The 13,592-nt window shown below is 38.4% G+C and overlaps 1 protein-coding gene across 6 annotated transcripts in view; it reads left to right on the forward strand.

Moving 5' to 3' along the window:
• Positions 1–13,592, forward strand: part of SPAG9 (sperm associated antigen 9) — a 154,426-nt gene that overhangs the window by 769 nt on the left and 140,065 nt on the right. The window lies entirely within an intron of this gene.

Genomic DNA, 13,592 nt, shown 5'->3' on the forward strand with positions numbered 1-13,592 from the left:
TTTAGGATATCTGCTTGTCTCTTGTAGTTTAGGGAAGTTTCCGACCACCGTGGGGTAGTCAGACGGCGTTTCAAACTTTTACCTTGGGGTGGTGGGTGGAGCGCCTTTAAAAAACTGTCCTGGATATGTAACTTCCGCTGGTTCCAGTACCTTTCCTGGGGGTTGCTGCTTTGGGAAGTTAGATATCTTCCTCTTTCGGTCAGTTTCTTGATATTTTAACCCTACTGAGGGAGTTTTATTTTATGTGTTATGTGCCTTGGTTGATACTTTTTCGACACTTATATGTTGTATGGAAATACTCTGTAAATATGGAGAGTATACAATTTTATTTTATTGCAATGCACATCAATGCATTCTTCCTTGTCAGGTGGTAACCTTGGACAGTTCCCTTTAAAAACTATTTATAAAAAGGATGGGGAAGTGGTAGGGGGCTGGTTAAGGAGGTGTGGGTGACAGTTGGCAACTCTTTTCAGAGACTGCACTTGGCCAGTTTTTAACTTTATAAAACCTCAGCTTTTAACTTTAGTGACCTTGGTGCCCCAGCCTTGACGCTGAACCTTTTGAAGCTTTGGAGTGCAAGTGATAGATCTTTAACTTCTTGAGGCAGTCAAGGATTCTAGCTTTCAGGATGTGTTGGCATTATTTCTGTGGAATTTATCTGATGCAGGTGAAGTGTCCTATTCATCTTTGTTTGCTGAGCATCTAGCAAACCTGGCTAAATATATGGTGATAGAAGGAAGCTAAATAACTAATTATTGAAGGAATGACACACTGTCTTTCAGAAATATTTGAAAAGTTTTAACGATGTGCAGCTCATTTCCTAACACTAAATAGTACCACCATTTGAACTTTTTTTTACTTAATACCTTTGTACAAGGTCAAATAGTTTTTTCCCCTTGACTGCATGATGCTTTTTAGTTCTGATTTTGTGATCCATTTGTCTCAAAGGGATGCTATTGAATTTGCCAAACAAAACTGACTTTATTTCAAAAGTATTTCCAAGTATATATGGAAGGAAAGGTTGAAAAAGAAAATCTAAGGATGGAATCACAATTTGCACTAGTTTACTAGCACCTTTTATGGAATGGAGCTTATGTACTACTCCTGAGATGACTTGCCATGTCTTCATACTCAGAGAGGCCCTTGCTATTTTATGGATGTACATGGGAAGACTGTGGATTTAACCAAATATACACACAGGTGAGGAACAGGCCCAGCATGACTTTATTATCATAGATAAAAGAAATTGTTGGACGTCCCTGGTGGTCCAGTGGTTAAGAATCTGCCTGGAAATGAAGGGGATGGAGGTTTGATCTGTGTTCTGAAAACATTCCACATGGTGTGGGGCAACTAAGCCTGTGCACTTCACAACCAATGAAGCCCACATACCCTAGAGCCTGTGCTCTGCAACAAGAGAAGCCACTGCAACGAGAAACCTGCACATCCCAAGGAAGAGTTGTCCCCCCTCACCCAGCTCGTTGCAACTAGAGAAAGCCCATACGCAGCAGCATAGACCCAGTATAGCCATAAGTAAATAAATTAAGAATTTTAAAAAGCAAGAAATTACTCCCATCAGCCTTACACTCCTGTCAGTCCATGTAAACATGGGCAAAATGCCAGGGTCACACATGCCAGAAAAACCATCTGCCACAGGTTGCAGAATCAGAAAATACAGCTGACTAAGCTACTAGACTCTGGATTACATATTAATTTCTTAAGTAAATGACATGTAAAAAGTAGATCTCCAATGACTTCTTTTGTAATTTATGCTTTTTCAAATACACCGGTAAATTCTCTGTAATGAAATACGACCTGAGACTAAGAACGCTGATGGCTAGATAACCACAAATGTAAAGTCTTCTTATTACAACAGTTTTCATATAAGGTCATAGATCCAATTTTACCCAAGTGTTCAGAAATTCAGTCTCTCTTAGGTAAATATGCAGAAATGATTCTGTGTTTAATTTTCTTTAAGTTTTGTGGCCTTTAAGAAATTTAATCTTTATTATAATGATATTACTCAATTTGAATACCTTCTTTTTCTTTGCTTTTATTTGAATTTGTTGTGAGGAGTTAACCTGCTGGTTTTGAGTCTATAAAAACAATCTGAAGAAGGGCTGATTTTATATAGGTTTACAAGCGGCTTCAAATGCTAGTCAGGAAATCTCATTTTATAGCTTACCACTCTCCCCTTTAGGCTCCCTGCTCCAGCCATATATATATATAGTCAAAACTGTGATTTTTCCTGTAGTGATGTATGGATGTGAGAGCTGGAAGGCTGAGTGCTGAAGAATTGATGCTTTCAAATTGTGGTGCTGGAAAAAACTCTTGAGAGTCCCTTGGACAGCAAGATCAAACCAGTCAGTCCTAAAGGAAATCAACCCTGAATATTCATTGGAAAGACTGATGCTGTGGCTCTCATACTTTGGCCACCTGATGCGAAGAGCGGACTCAGTATAAAAGACCATGATGCTGGGGAAGGATTGAGGGCTTGAGGAGAAGGGGTTGACAGAGGATGAGATGGTTGGATGGCAACAATGACTCAATCAACTTGAATTTGAGCAAACTCCAGGAGATAATGAAGGGCTGGAAAACCTGGCATTCTGCGGTCCATGGGGTTGCCAAGAATCGAATATGACTTAGCGACTGAACAACAACAGTGTATATTTAAAATATTTATTTGTCTGTGCCAGGTCTTAGTTGTGGCACACAAGATCTTTGACTTCATTGAGGCATGTGGGGTCTAGTTCCCTGACCGGGGATATAACCCTAGTCCCCTGCATTGGGAGCATGAAGCTTTAGCTGCTGGACTACCAGGGAAGTCCCCAACCATATATATTTTTTTCCATTTAACCAAGTACTGTCTGATGCCTTTGCCCCCTTGGCCTAGAATACTTTTCCCTCAGAGCTTTATCCTGACTAGCTCCTCACTTTTGACTCAAATTAAATTTCGCTTCTTCAGCTCAACATTTCTTGTCTATCCAGAGTAAACTTTTGTGAATCTATGAACAATTGATCGGTTAAATCAGTGATTAAAAAAAAAATTCACAAGTTTTGTGGCACGGACCAAAAAAAAAAAATCTGGAGAGAGATGTTATTCTTGAGAAGAATATGTTAGTGTTTTTTATGTTTTTGTTTGTGTAAGTTCTGATTCTTTTAGAATAGACATGATTTGTTTTGAGTAATTAAAAAAAATTTCCCTGAATTAGGCAAATGAATTAAAGAAAACTTGTCTTAAGAAATTCATTAAAAATTTTTTTTATTGAAATACAGTTGATTTACAGTGCTGTGCTAGTTTCAGATGTATAGCAAAGTGATCCAGTTATACATAGGGAATTTAGTTTTAAAGTGAGAGTTTAGCATGATCGACTGAAGGGAGATTGCACATAAAAATGAAGATGTACCCTCTTCATCCTCCTTGAGTGGTAGAAGCATATATGAAGACAATGTCTTTGCTGGCAAGAAGATGTTGTGATTATGTGATTTTTAGGACTGCTTTTCTGTGGGTTTTTGTCTAAAATGGAGTGATTAAATGCATAGGTGAGGGATATTACTGAGAATTTTCTAATTAACTTTTTCCCAATGAATCAGCACTTAAAGCAGTAACAATTGATGTTTTATATGAAGACTTATGGGCTTCCCTGGTAGCTCAGCAGGTAAAGAATCCACCTGCAATGCAGGAGACCTCAGTTCGATTCTTGGGTGGGGAAGATCCCCTGGAGAAGGGATAGGCTACCCACTCCAGTATTCATGGGCTTCCCTGCTGGCTCAGATGGTGAAGAATTCACCTGCAGTGCGGGCGACCTGGGTTCGATCCCTGAGTTGGGAAGATCCCCTAGAGGAGGGCATGGCAACCAACTCCAGTATTCTTGCTTGGAGGATCCCCATGGACCGAGGGGCCTGGCGGGCTGCAGTCCATGGGGTCGCGGAGAGTCCGACATGACTGGGCCACTAAGCATGGCATATGGAGACTTGTAATCTGGTTGTTTTCTTGGAAAGTCTGTGCACATGAGCGGGAACGATAAGATTTGTGGTCAGGAAAGCAGATGTGGATACTGGTTTTTTAAAGTTGATGTTGTAGTTCTCATTCTTTCATAAAAATATATTGTTTTTTAAAATTAAAATTTATTCATTGAGGCTATGCCTGGTCTTAGTTGCGTCATGCAGGATCTGTAACTGCAGCATGTGGGATCACACTCCCTAACCAGGGATTGAACTAAGGCTCCCTGCATTGGGAGTGAAGAGCGTCAGCCACTGGACCACCAGGGAAGTCCCCATAAAAATATTTTGATCAAAAATGCTAAGGAAATTAATTTTTGTTTGTGAAATAATTTACAGTGAAAGTTAACTTCTTCAATAAACAGTTAGAAAGGAATATTTGAAGTCTTTTCAGTTCAAGATAGGAGTGAAGAGTAATTTTGAATACTTTAGCTTATATTTGTTGAGGACTTAGCATCTTAAAAGTAGAAATTCCATATTTGCTTCAACATTAAGTTTATTTTGTTTCTTTGGCAGAGTTGTTATTTGAATTGATATTTATGATGGTTCTTTAGTTTTAATTCTATTACTCTGGTATCAAAAGGAATTTAATTTGCTATTAAGTAGGTTTTGGGAATCCCCTGGTGGTCCAGTGGTTAGAACTCTGAGCTTCCACTGCAGGGGCGTGGGTTTGATCCCTGGTTGTGGGGGAGGGAGGGACTAAGAACCCCCATACTGCACAGTGAGGCAAAATAATAATAATTTTAAAAGTAGGTTTTATTTCACTACAGTGGAGCAGTAGTGGAATGGTGGTTTATTTTATATGCACAAGTGATCTGTTAGTACAGAGCAATTTGCTGGTCCATTGAACAACATTTGACATGAAGTTTTCAAACCACTTGTTCAGTGTTTTTTTATTTTAATCTTATTTATTTATGTTTGGCTGTGCTGGCTGTTTGTTGTTGCATGGACTTTTCTCTCTTTGTGGGGAGGGGCTGTTCTCTAGTTGTGGTGTGCAGGCTTCTCATTGCGGTGGCTTCTTTGGTCGTGAAGCATGGGCTCTAGGGCATGTGTACTTCGGTAGTTTGGTTCCTGGGCTCTAGAGCACAGGCTCAATAGTTGTGGCACACAGGCTTAGCTGTTCTGTGGCATGATCCCTGATCTCCTGCATCAGGGATCGAATCCATATCTCTCCATCATTGGCAGGCAGAATCTTTTCCATGGAGCCACCAAGGAAGGTAAGTTAAGGAATCCAAGAAATCCAGTGGTTTTTAAAACCAGTATCTTGTGGTATCTTTAGTGAACTAAAGATTTTTGGTCCAAGGATAATTGAGGTGCTTGACTTCATTTCTCTCTTGGTTTAGTTACAGCAAGGGTCAACAGCTTTTTGGATTGTTACATCTTAACTTCTTTAAACCTAAGTTTTAGAATGCTCAAAATACACTTTAGTGCTTCATTGATCTTTGTGTACACAAATGAATTTGTACATAAAACCAGTACATTTAAAAAATACATATTTTCATATTTTGAAAATAACTTTTTTTTTTTTCCTGAACTATTGAAATAAGCTTCACACTGCCCCTTGTCAGAGTAGATATGTCCTTGCCCCTGTCAGTCCCTACTTCTAGGCACTTTCTGAAATGAACAACCTGTTCTTCAGGGGATGGTGTTTACATTGATGAGAGGGTGTGTATGTCACCTTTTGAAATGATAATTAGAGATAATTATTGTTTAGCTATTAAGATAGGTCTTAACATTTACCTTCAGGATTTCTTGGTGGCTCAGATGGTAAAGAATCTTCCTGCAGCAGGAGACCCAGGTTTGATCCCTGGGTCAGGAAGATACCCTGGAGAAGGGAATCTCAACCCACTCTAGTATTCTTGCCTGGAAAATTCCGTGGACAGAGGAGCCTGGCAGGCTAGTCTATGGGGTTGCAAAGAGTCAGACACAACTGAGCAACTAACAGTTTACCATTTACCTTTCAGAGGTTTCTGAATTTAAGTATCTAAGTATCTATTATGTGTCCCTGGGATAGTGACATTCACATTTTACTTATTTAAAATCACAAAAGAGACTATGAAAATGGCTAAGGTACCAGGATGGATTAGCTGAGTAAAAACTACTTACTAGATTACTGTGGTATATGCCACAGGTCACTGATCCAATTCTGTGCCTCTGTTTGCTGAGTGAGTTTCTTGGATTCCTTAGCTTACCTTTAACTACACATTACATACTTAAATACTTTTGGTTCCCAGTAGAATTAGTATTAGAATAATGTACCCAAATACATTTTCTTTTGTTCCCTTGACTAATGGTTGAGTTATTTTAAAAATACCGTTGTTGTTTTTTTTTGCTGTGCTCAGCACTTACAATGAATGTAGCTATTACCTAAATTTCTAGGTTGAGATAAGAAATATCAACATAGAAGCAGTTTAATAATGTATGTAATGTGTCTATCAAAAAAGCTGATATTTAAAAATATATGTGTGTGAATTCTATATATTTTGAAATTTTGGCCAGTGATATTTAGTTATTAGCTTTGGTACAAGGCCGTGGAATTCACTTAAGAATTCTGGTGCCTACATACAGACTGAAAGTGAGGGGATAGAAAAAGTATCCATGCAAATGGAAATAAAAGAAAGCTGGAGTAGCAGTACTCATATCAGACAAAATAGATTTCAAAATAAAGAATGTTACAAGAGACAAAGAAGGATACTATATAATGATCAAAAGATCAATCCAAGAAGAAGATATAACAATTGTATATATGTATATGTGTGCATCCAGCGTAGGAATACCTCAATATATATGGCAAATACTAACAGTCATAAAAGGAAAAATCAACAGAAACACAGTAATTTGGGGGGATTTTAATAACTCACTCTCATCAAGAAACAGATTGTCCACACAGAAAATCAGGAAACACAGGCCTTAAATGACACATTAGATCAGATGGACTTTACTGATATTTAAAAAATATTCCATCTGAAAGCTGCCAAATACACTTTCTTCTCAAGTGCACACGGAACATTCTCCAGGACAGATCATATCTTGGGCCACGGATCAAGCCTCAGTAACTTTAAGAAAATTGAAATTATATCAAGCATCTTATCCGACCACAACACTATGGGATTAGAAATCAATTACAGGGGAAGAAACTAAAAAAAACACACAAACACGTGGAGGCTAAACATATGTCACTGAACAGCTAATGGATCACTAAAGAAATCAAAGAGGAAATAAAATAATAGCTAGAGACAAATGACGACGAAAACATAATGGTCCATTACTTTTGGGATATAGCAAAAGGAGTTCTAAGAGGGACATTTATAGCAATACCATCTTACCTTAGGAAACAAGAAATATCTCAAATAAACAGACTAACCTTACCCCTAAAGCAACTAGAGAGGAACAAACAAAGCCCAAAGTTAGTAGAAGGAAAAGAAAATACACAAAAATCAGAGCAGAAATAAAAAAAATAAAGATGATAACAGTAGCAAAGATCAGTGAAATTAAAAGCTGATTCTTTCAGCAAAATTGGTGAACCTCTAGCCAGACTCATCAAGAAAAAAGGAGAGGACTCAAGTCAATAAAGCTAGAAATGAAAAAGGAGAAGTTACAACTGACAACACAGAAATACACAGGATCATAAGACACTACTACAAACAACTATATGCCAATAAAATGGACCACCTGAAAGAAATGGATAGATTCTTAGGTACAACCTTCCAAGACTGAACCAAGAAGAAGTAGAAAATGTCAGCAGATGATTCACAAGTACTGAAATTGAAACAGTAGTTAAAAAATTTCCAACAAACAAAAGTTTGTTTGGAATTCACCTTCACAGGTGAATTCTTTCAGACATTTGGAGAAGAGTTAACACCTATCCTTCTGAAACTGTTATAAAAAAATTGCAGAGGAAGGCATACTGCCATGCTCATTCTATGAGGCCACCATCAGCCTGATACCAAAAACAAAGATATTACAAGAAAAGATTATAGGCCAATTATACCGATGGAGAAGGGGATGACGGAGGGTGAGATGGTTGGATGGCATCACTGACTTGATGGACATGAGCTTGAGCAGGCTCTGGGAGTTGTTGATAAACAGGAAGCCTGGTGTGCTGCAGTCATGGGGGTTGCAAAGAGTTGGACATGACTGAGAAACTGGACTGAACTGATACTGATGAGTATAGATGCAAAAATCCTCAGCAAAATACTAGCAAACTGAATTCAACAATACGTTAAAAGAGTCATTCACCATGATCAAGTGGGATTTATCCCAGAGATGCAAGGATTCTTCAGTATCCACAAATCAGTCAGTGTGATACACCACATTAATAAAGTGAGAATAAAAAGAAAGTGTATGATCACTTCAATAGATGCAGAAAAAGCTTTTGATAAAATCCAACACCCATTTATGATAAGAGCTCTCTAGAAGGTGGGAATAGAGGCCGTAATAAAGGCCATATATGACAAACCCATTGCTAACATCATTCTCAGTGGTGAAAAGCTGAATTCATTGCTTCTAAGATTGGAAACAAGGCAAAAATGCCCTTTGTCACCACTTCTATTCAACATAGTTTTGGAAGTCCTAGCCACGGCAATCAAAGAAGAAAAAGAAGTAAAACTAATATAAATTGGAAAAGAAGTAGTAAAATTGTTACTGTTTGAAGGTGACGTGATACAATACACAGAACATCCTAAAGATGCTACCAGCAAAACGCTAGGGCTCATCAGTGAATTTGGTAAAGTTGTAGGATTCAAAATTAATATGCAAATCTCTTGCATTTCTATACACTAACATCAAAAGATCAGAAAGAAAAAATCAAGGAAGCAATCTCATTTACCATCATATCAAAAAGAGTGTAATACCTGGAAATAAACCTACCTAAGGAATCCAAAGACTTGTATTCTGAAAAGTAAAAGACACTGATGAACGTAGTTGGAGATAGCACAAACAGATGGAAGGATATACTGTGTTTTTGGATTGGAAGAATCAATATTGTCAAAATGACTATACTTCCTAAGGCGATCTTTAGATTTAATGCAATTTATATCAAATTATCACTGACACTTTTCACAGAACTAGAACAAAAAATTCTAAAATTTATCTGGAAATACAAAAGACCCCAAATAGCCAAAGCAATCCTGAGAAAGAAAAATGAACCAGGGTCCCGACTTCAGACTTCCCAGGTGGCATCAGTGGCAAAGAACCTGCCTGCCAATGCAGGAGACATAAGAAACGTGGGTTTGATCCCTGAGTCGGGAAGATTCCTGGAGGAGGGCGTGGCAGCCCATTCCAATATTGTTGCCTAGAGAATGCCATGGACAGAGGAGCCTGGCAGGCTACAGTCCATGGCATCACAGAGAGTCAGACATGACTGAAGTGACTCAAAACGACTTCAGACTATACTATAATGGTACAGTAATCAAGAGTATGGTACTGGCACAAAAACAGATATAGACCAGTGAAACAAGATAAAATATCCAGAAATAAACACACACACACCCATGGTTAGTTCAGTTCAGTCGCTCAGTCTTGTGTGACCTTTGCGACCCCATGGGCTTCATGGCTTCCCTGTCCATCACCAACTCCCAGAGCCTGCTCAAGCTCATGTCCATCGAATTAGTGATGCCATCCAACCATCTCATCCTCTGTCTTCCCCTTCTCCTCTTGCCTTCAATCTTTCCCTTCTCCTCCTGCCTTCAGTCTTTTCCAGCATCAGGGTCTGAATGAGTCAGTTCTTCACATCAGGTGGCCAAAGTATTGGAGTTTCATCTTCAGCATCAGTCCTTCCAATGAATATTCAGGACTGATTTCCTTTAGGATGGACTGGTTGGATCTCCTTGCAGTCCAAGGGACTCTCAAGAGTCTTCTCCAACACCACAGTTCAAAAGCACCAGTTCTTCAGCGCTCAGCTTTCTTTGTCATCCAACTCTCAATTCCATACATGACTCCTGGAAAAACTATAGCTTTGACTAGACAGACCTTTGTTGGCAAAGTAATGTCTCTACTTTTTAATATGCTGTCTAGGTTGGTCATAGCTTTTCTTCCAAGGAGCAAGTGTCTTTTAATTTCATGACTGCAGTCACCATCTGCAGTGATTTTGGAGCTCAAAAAATGAAGCCTGTTCCTGTTTCCATTGTTTTCCTATTTATTTGCCATTAAGTGATGGAACTGGATGCCATGATCTTAGTTTTCTCAATGTTGAGTTTTAAGCCAACTTTTTCACTCTCCTCTTTCACTTTCATCAAGAGGCTCTGTAGTTCTTCACTTTCTGCCATAAGGGTGGTGTCATCTGCTTTTCTGAGGTTATTGATGTTTCTCCTAGCAGTCTTGATTCCAGCTTGTGCTTCATCCAGCTTGGCATTTCACTTGATGTACTCTGCATATAAGTTAAATAAGCAGGGTGGCAATATACAACCTTGACGTACTTCTTTCCCTATTTGGAACCAGTCTGTTGTTCCATGTCTGGTTCTAACTGTTACTTCTTGACTTGCATACAGATTTCTCAGGAAGCAGGTCAGGTGGTCTGGTATTCCCACCTCTTTCAGAATTTTCCACAGTTTATTGTGATCCACACAGTCAAAGGCTTTGGCATAGTCAATAAAGCAGAAGTAGATGTTTTTCTGGAACTCTCTTGCTTTTTTGATGATCCAGCGGATGTTGGCAATTTGAACTCTTGTTCCTCTGCCTTTTCTAAATCCAGCTTGAACATCTGAAAGTTCACGGTTCACGTACTGTTGAAGCCTGGATTGGAGAATTTTGAGCATTATTTTGCTGGTGTGTGAGATGAGTGCAATTGTATGATAGTTTGAACATTCTTTGGCATTGCCTTTCTTTGGGATTAGACTGAAAACTGACCTTTTCCAGTCCTGTGGCCACTGCTGAGTTTTCCAAATTTGCTTGCATTTTGAGTGCAGCACTTCTACAGCATCGTCTTTTAGGATTTGAAATAGCTCCACTGGAATTCCATCTCCTCCACTAACTTTGTTTGTAGTGATGCTTCCTAAAGTCCGCTTGACTTCACATTCAAGGATGCCTGGCTCTAGGTGAGTGACCACATCATCATGGTTATCTGAGTCATGAAGATCTTTTTTGTATAGTTCTTTGTATTCTTGCCACGTCGTCTTAATATCTTCAGCTTCCGTTAGATCCATACCCTTTCTGTCCTTTATTGTGCCCATCTTTGTGTGAAATGTTCCCTTGGTATCTCTGGTTTTCTTGAAGAGATCTTTAGTTTTCCCCATTCTATTGGTTTCCTCTATTGCTTTGTGTTAATCACTGAAGAAGGCTTTCTTTTCTCTCCTTACTATTCAGTTAATGGTCACTTAGTCTATGAGAAAGGAGGGGAGAATATACCATACACAGAAATAAAATGGATAAAAGTCTTAAATGTAAGGAAATCAGTTAGAAGGACTGATGCTGAAGCTCCAATACTTTGGCCACCTGATGTGAAGAGCCGACTCAGTGGAGAAGCCCCTGATGTTGGGAAAGATTGAAGGCAAAAGGAGAAGAGGGTGGCAGAGGATGAGATGGTTAGATAGCTCACCGATTCAACAGACATGAGTCTGAGCAAGTTCCAGGAGATATGAAGGACAGGGAAGCCTGCCTGGTGTGCTGCAGTCTATGAGATCACAGAGTTGGACACAACTTAGTGACTGAACAGCAACAACAAATGTTACACACACACACACATACACACAACATATATACATACACATATTTTTACATTATGCACCGTTTCAAAGTACACTGCAGATGTTATGACACTTCACCCTTCAGTACTTAAAGTACTTATCCTAACAATTAAAGCATTCTACCATATACTCACAATTTTATTTACATAGGAGAACATTTTCTAATATCTAGTATTCCATTTGAGTTTGTGTTTGCTTTTTTTTTTTTTGCCGTACATATGGGATATGTATAGCATATGGGATGTTAGTTTTCCAACCAGGGATTGAACCCACACCCTCTGCACTGGAAACACAGAGTCTTAACCAGTGGACTACCAGGGAAGTCTGTGAATTCATTTTTTAGAGCAGAGCATGTGTCAATTTTAGAGATGAGTAAGATAATGTTTTTATAGTGAACTAATGGCACTCATCTGGAAAGGAAGAAATTATTGCAGTTTAACTACTTTTCTATAAATAGAAATTTAAACCTGAGTTCTACAAAGCGATTAAAATTGTCTAAATTTTTTTTTTAAGATTATAGTATAAAAGTATAATGGATTATTTTTCCCCTTTTAAGGTTTGAAATGCAGAAATTGAGGAACTACTCTCCATTTAATGTTTTCTCTGGCAACTTTTTTTTTTTTAGTCTTACATATATTTTAGGATACCTTGTTTCTGATTGCTTACCTGCTCCACTAGGATTATAGAGCCTAAGAAGAATTTTTTCCTTGTAATTTGCGCTCCCGTTGATTAGATCCTCTCTAGGGGGTGGATTTAGGATTTTTGTCTTTCTCGATTCTGTTACTATGCTTTAAAATGTTTTTTCTTTTAAAATCTTGGTTTCTTTTACATTTATTTTTTGGCCACACTGGGAAGCATGTGGGATCTTAGTTTCTCGACCAAGATAGAAGCCACGCCCCCTGCATTGGAAGCACCAGAGTCATAATCACTGAAATGCCAGGGAAGTCCCTAAAATGTATTTTTACTTGCTTTTCCTGCAGGTATTTTTTTAAGGGCTGAGAGGAATCTCCATGATCTTTAGTTCTTCTCTATCCCATTCCCATAGGGAGATAAACAGGACACATGAATGATCAGAAAAAAGAAATATTTATTGAGCCAGGCACTATTCTAGACTCTGGGAGTGTGTCCACAAACAGATCAGACAAGAGAAGTAGCCCTTCCTTTCTTACAGTTTATATTGTAATAACAAACCATTTAATTATAGATTGTGATAGGTGTCACACAGGAAATAAAGGTGAGGTGATACAGAGTAAAGAGGCAGGCATGTTAGATAGAACAAACAAGTTTATAAAAGGTTAAGCAGTCCATCTCATTATTTAGATATGTAGAGTCATTATTTAGATATGAAATGTTAGGTATGATAGAATTTCTCCTCCTCATATTCTTGAAAATTCACAAAAGTGATGGGAATTCCCTGGTACTAAGTGGTTAGAACTCCATGTTTTCACTGCAGAGGCACAGGTTTGAGCCCTAGTAGGAGGACCAAGTTCTGTGTGCCTCAACCAAAAGACAAAAACCAAAAAGAAGAAAAAAATAAGGAACAAAATTCACAAACGTGAATAACAGTCTCAGATGTCTTTCTTCTATTTTCTGTCTTACTCCTCATACTTCTTAGCAACATTTGTCTCTTTTGGTCACTCATTCTGTAAGAAACATTATATTTTGGTTCTCTAACTTTGAAATCTCTTGGTTTTCCTCTTGCTTATCTGTGGATTCTTCTTATTCTCGTTAGCATTGGTGTTCTTTGGTGCTTTTTCTAAGATCCCCTTAAGTTCTCACTCTGTACACTGCCTAGCTCATGTAATCCATTCTGATCAGTTCGGTGACCATTTTGTTGACTATTGCAAAATGTGTATCTCATTCATTCATTTAACAGATATTTATTGAAGGCCAGCTGTGTGCCTGGTACTG

This window comes from Cervus elaphus, chromosome 5 (genome assembly GCF_910594005.1).
Source record: "Cervus elaphus chromosome 5, mCerEla1.1, whole genome shotgun sequence".
Taxonomy (NCBI): Eukaryota; Metazoa; Chordata; class Mammalia; order Artiodactyla; family Cervidae; genus Cervus; species Cervus elaphus.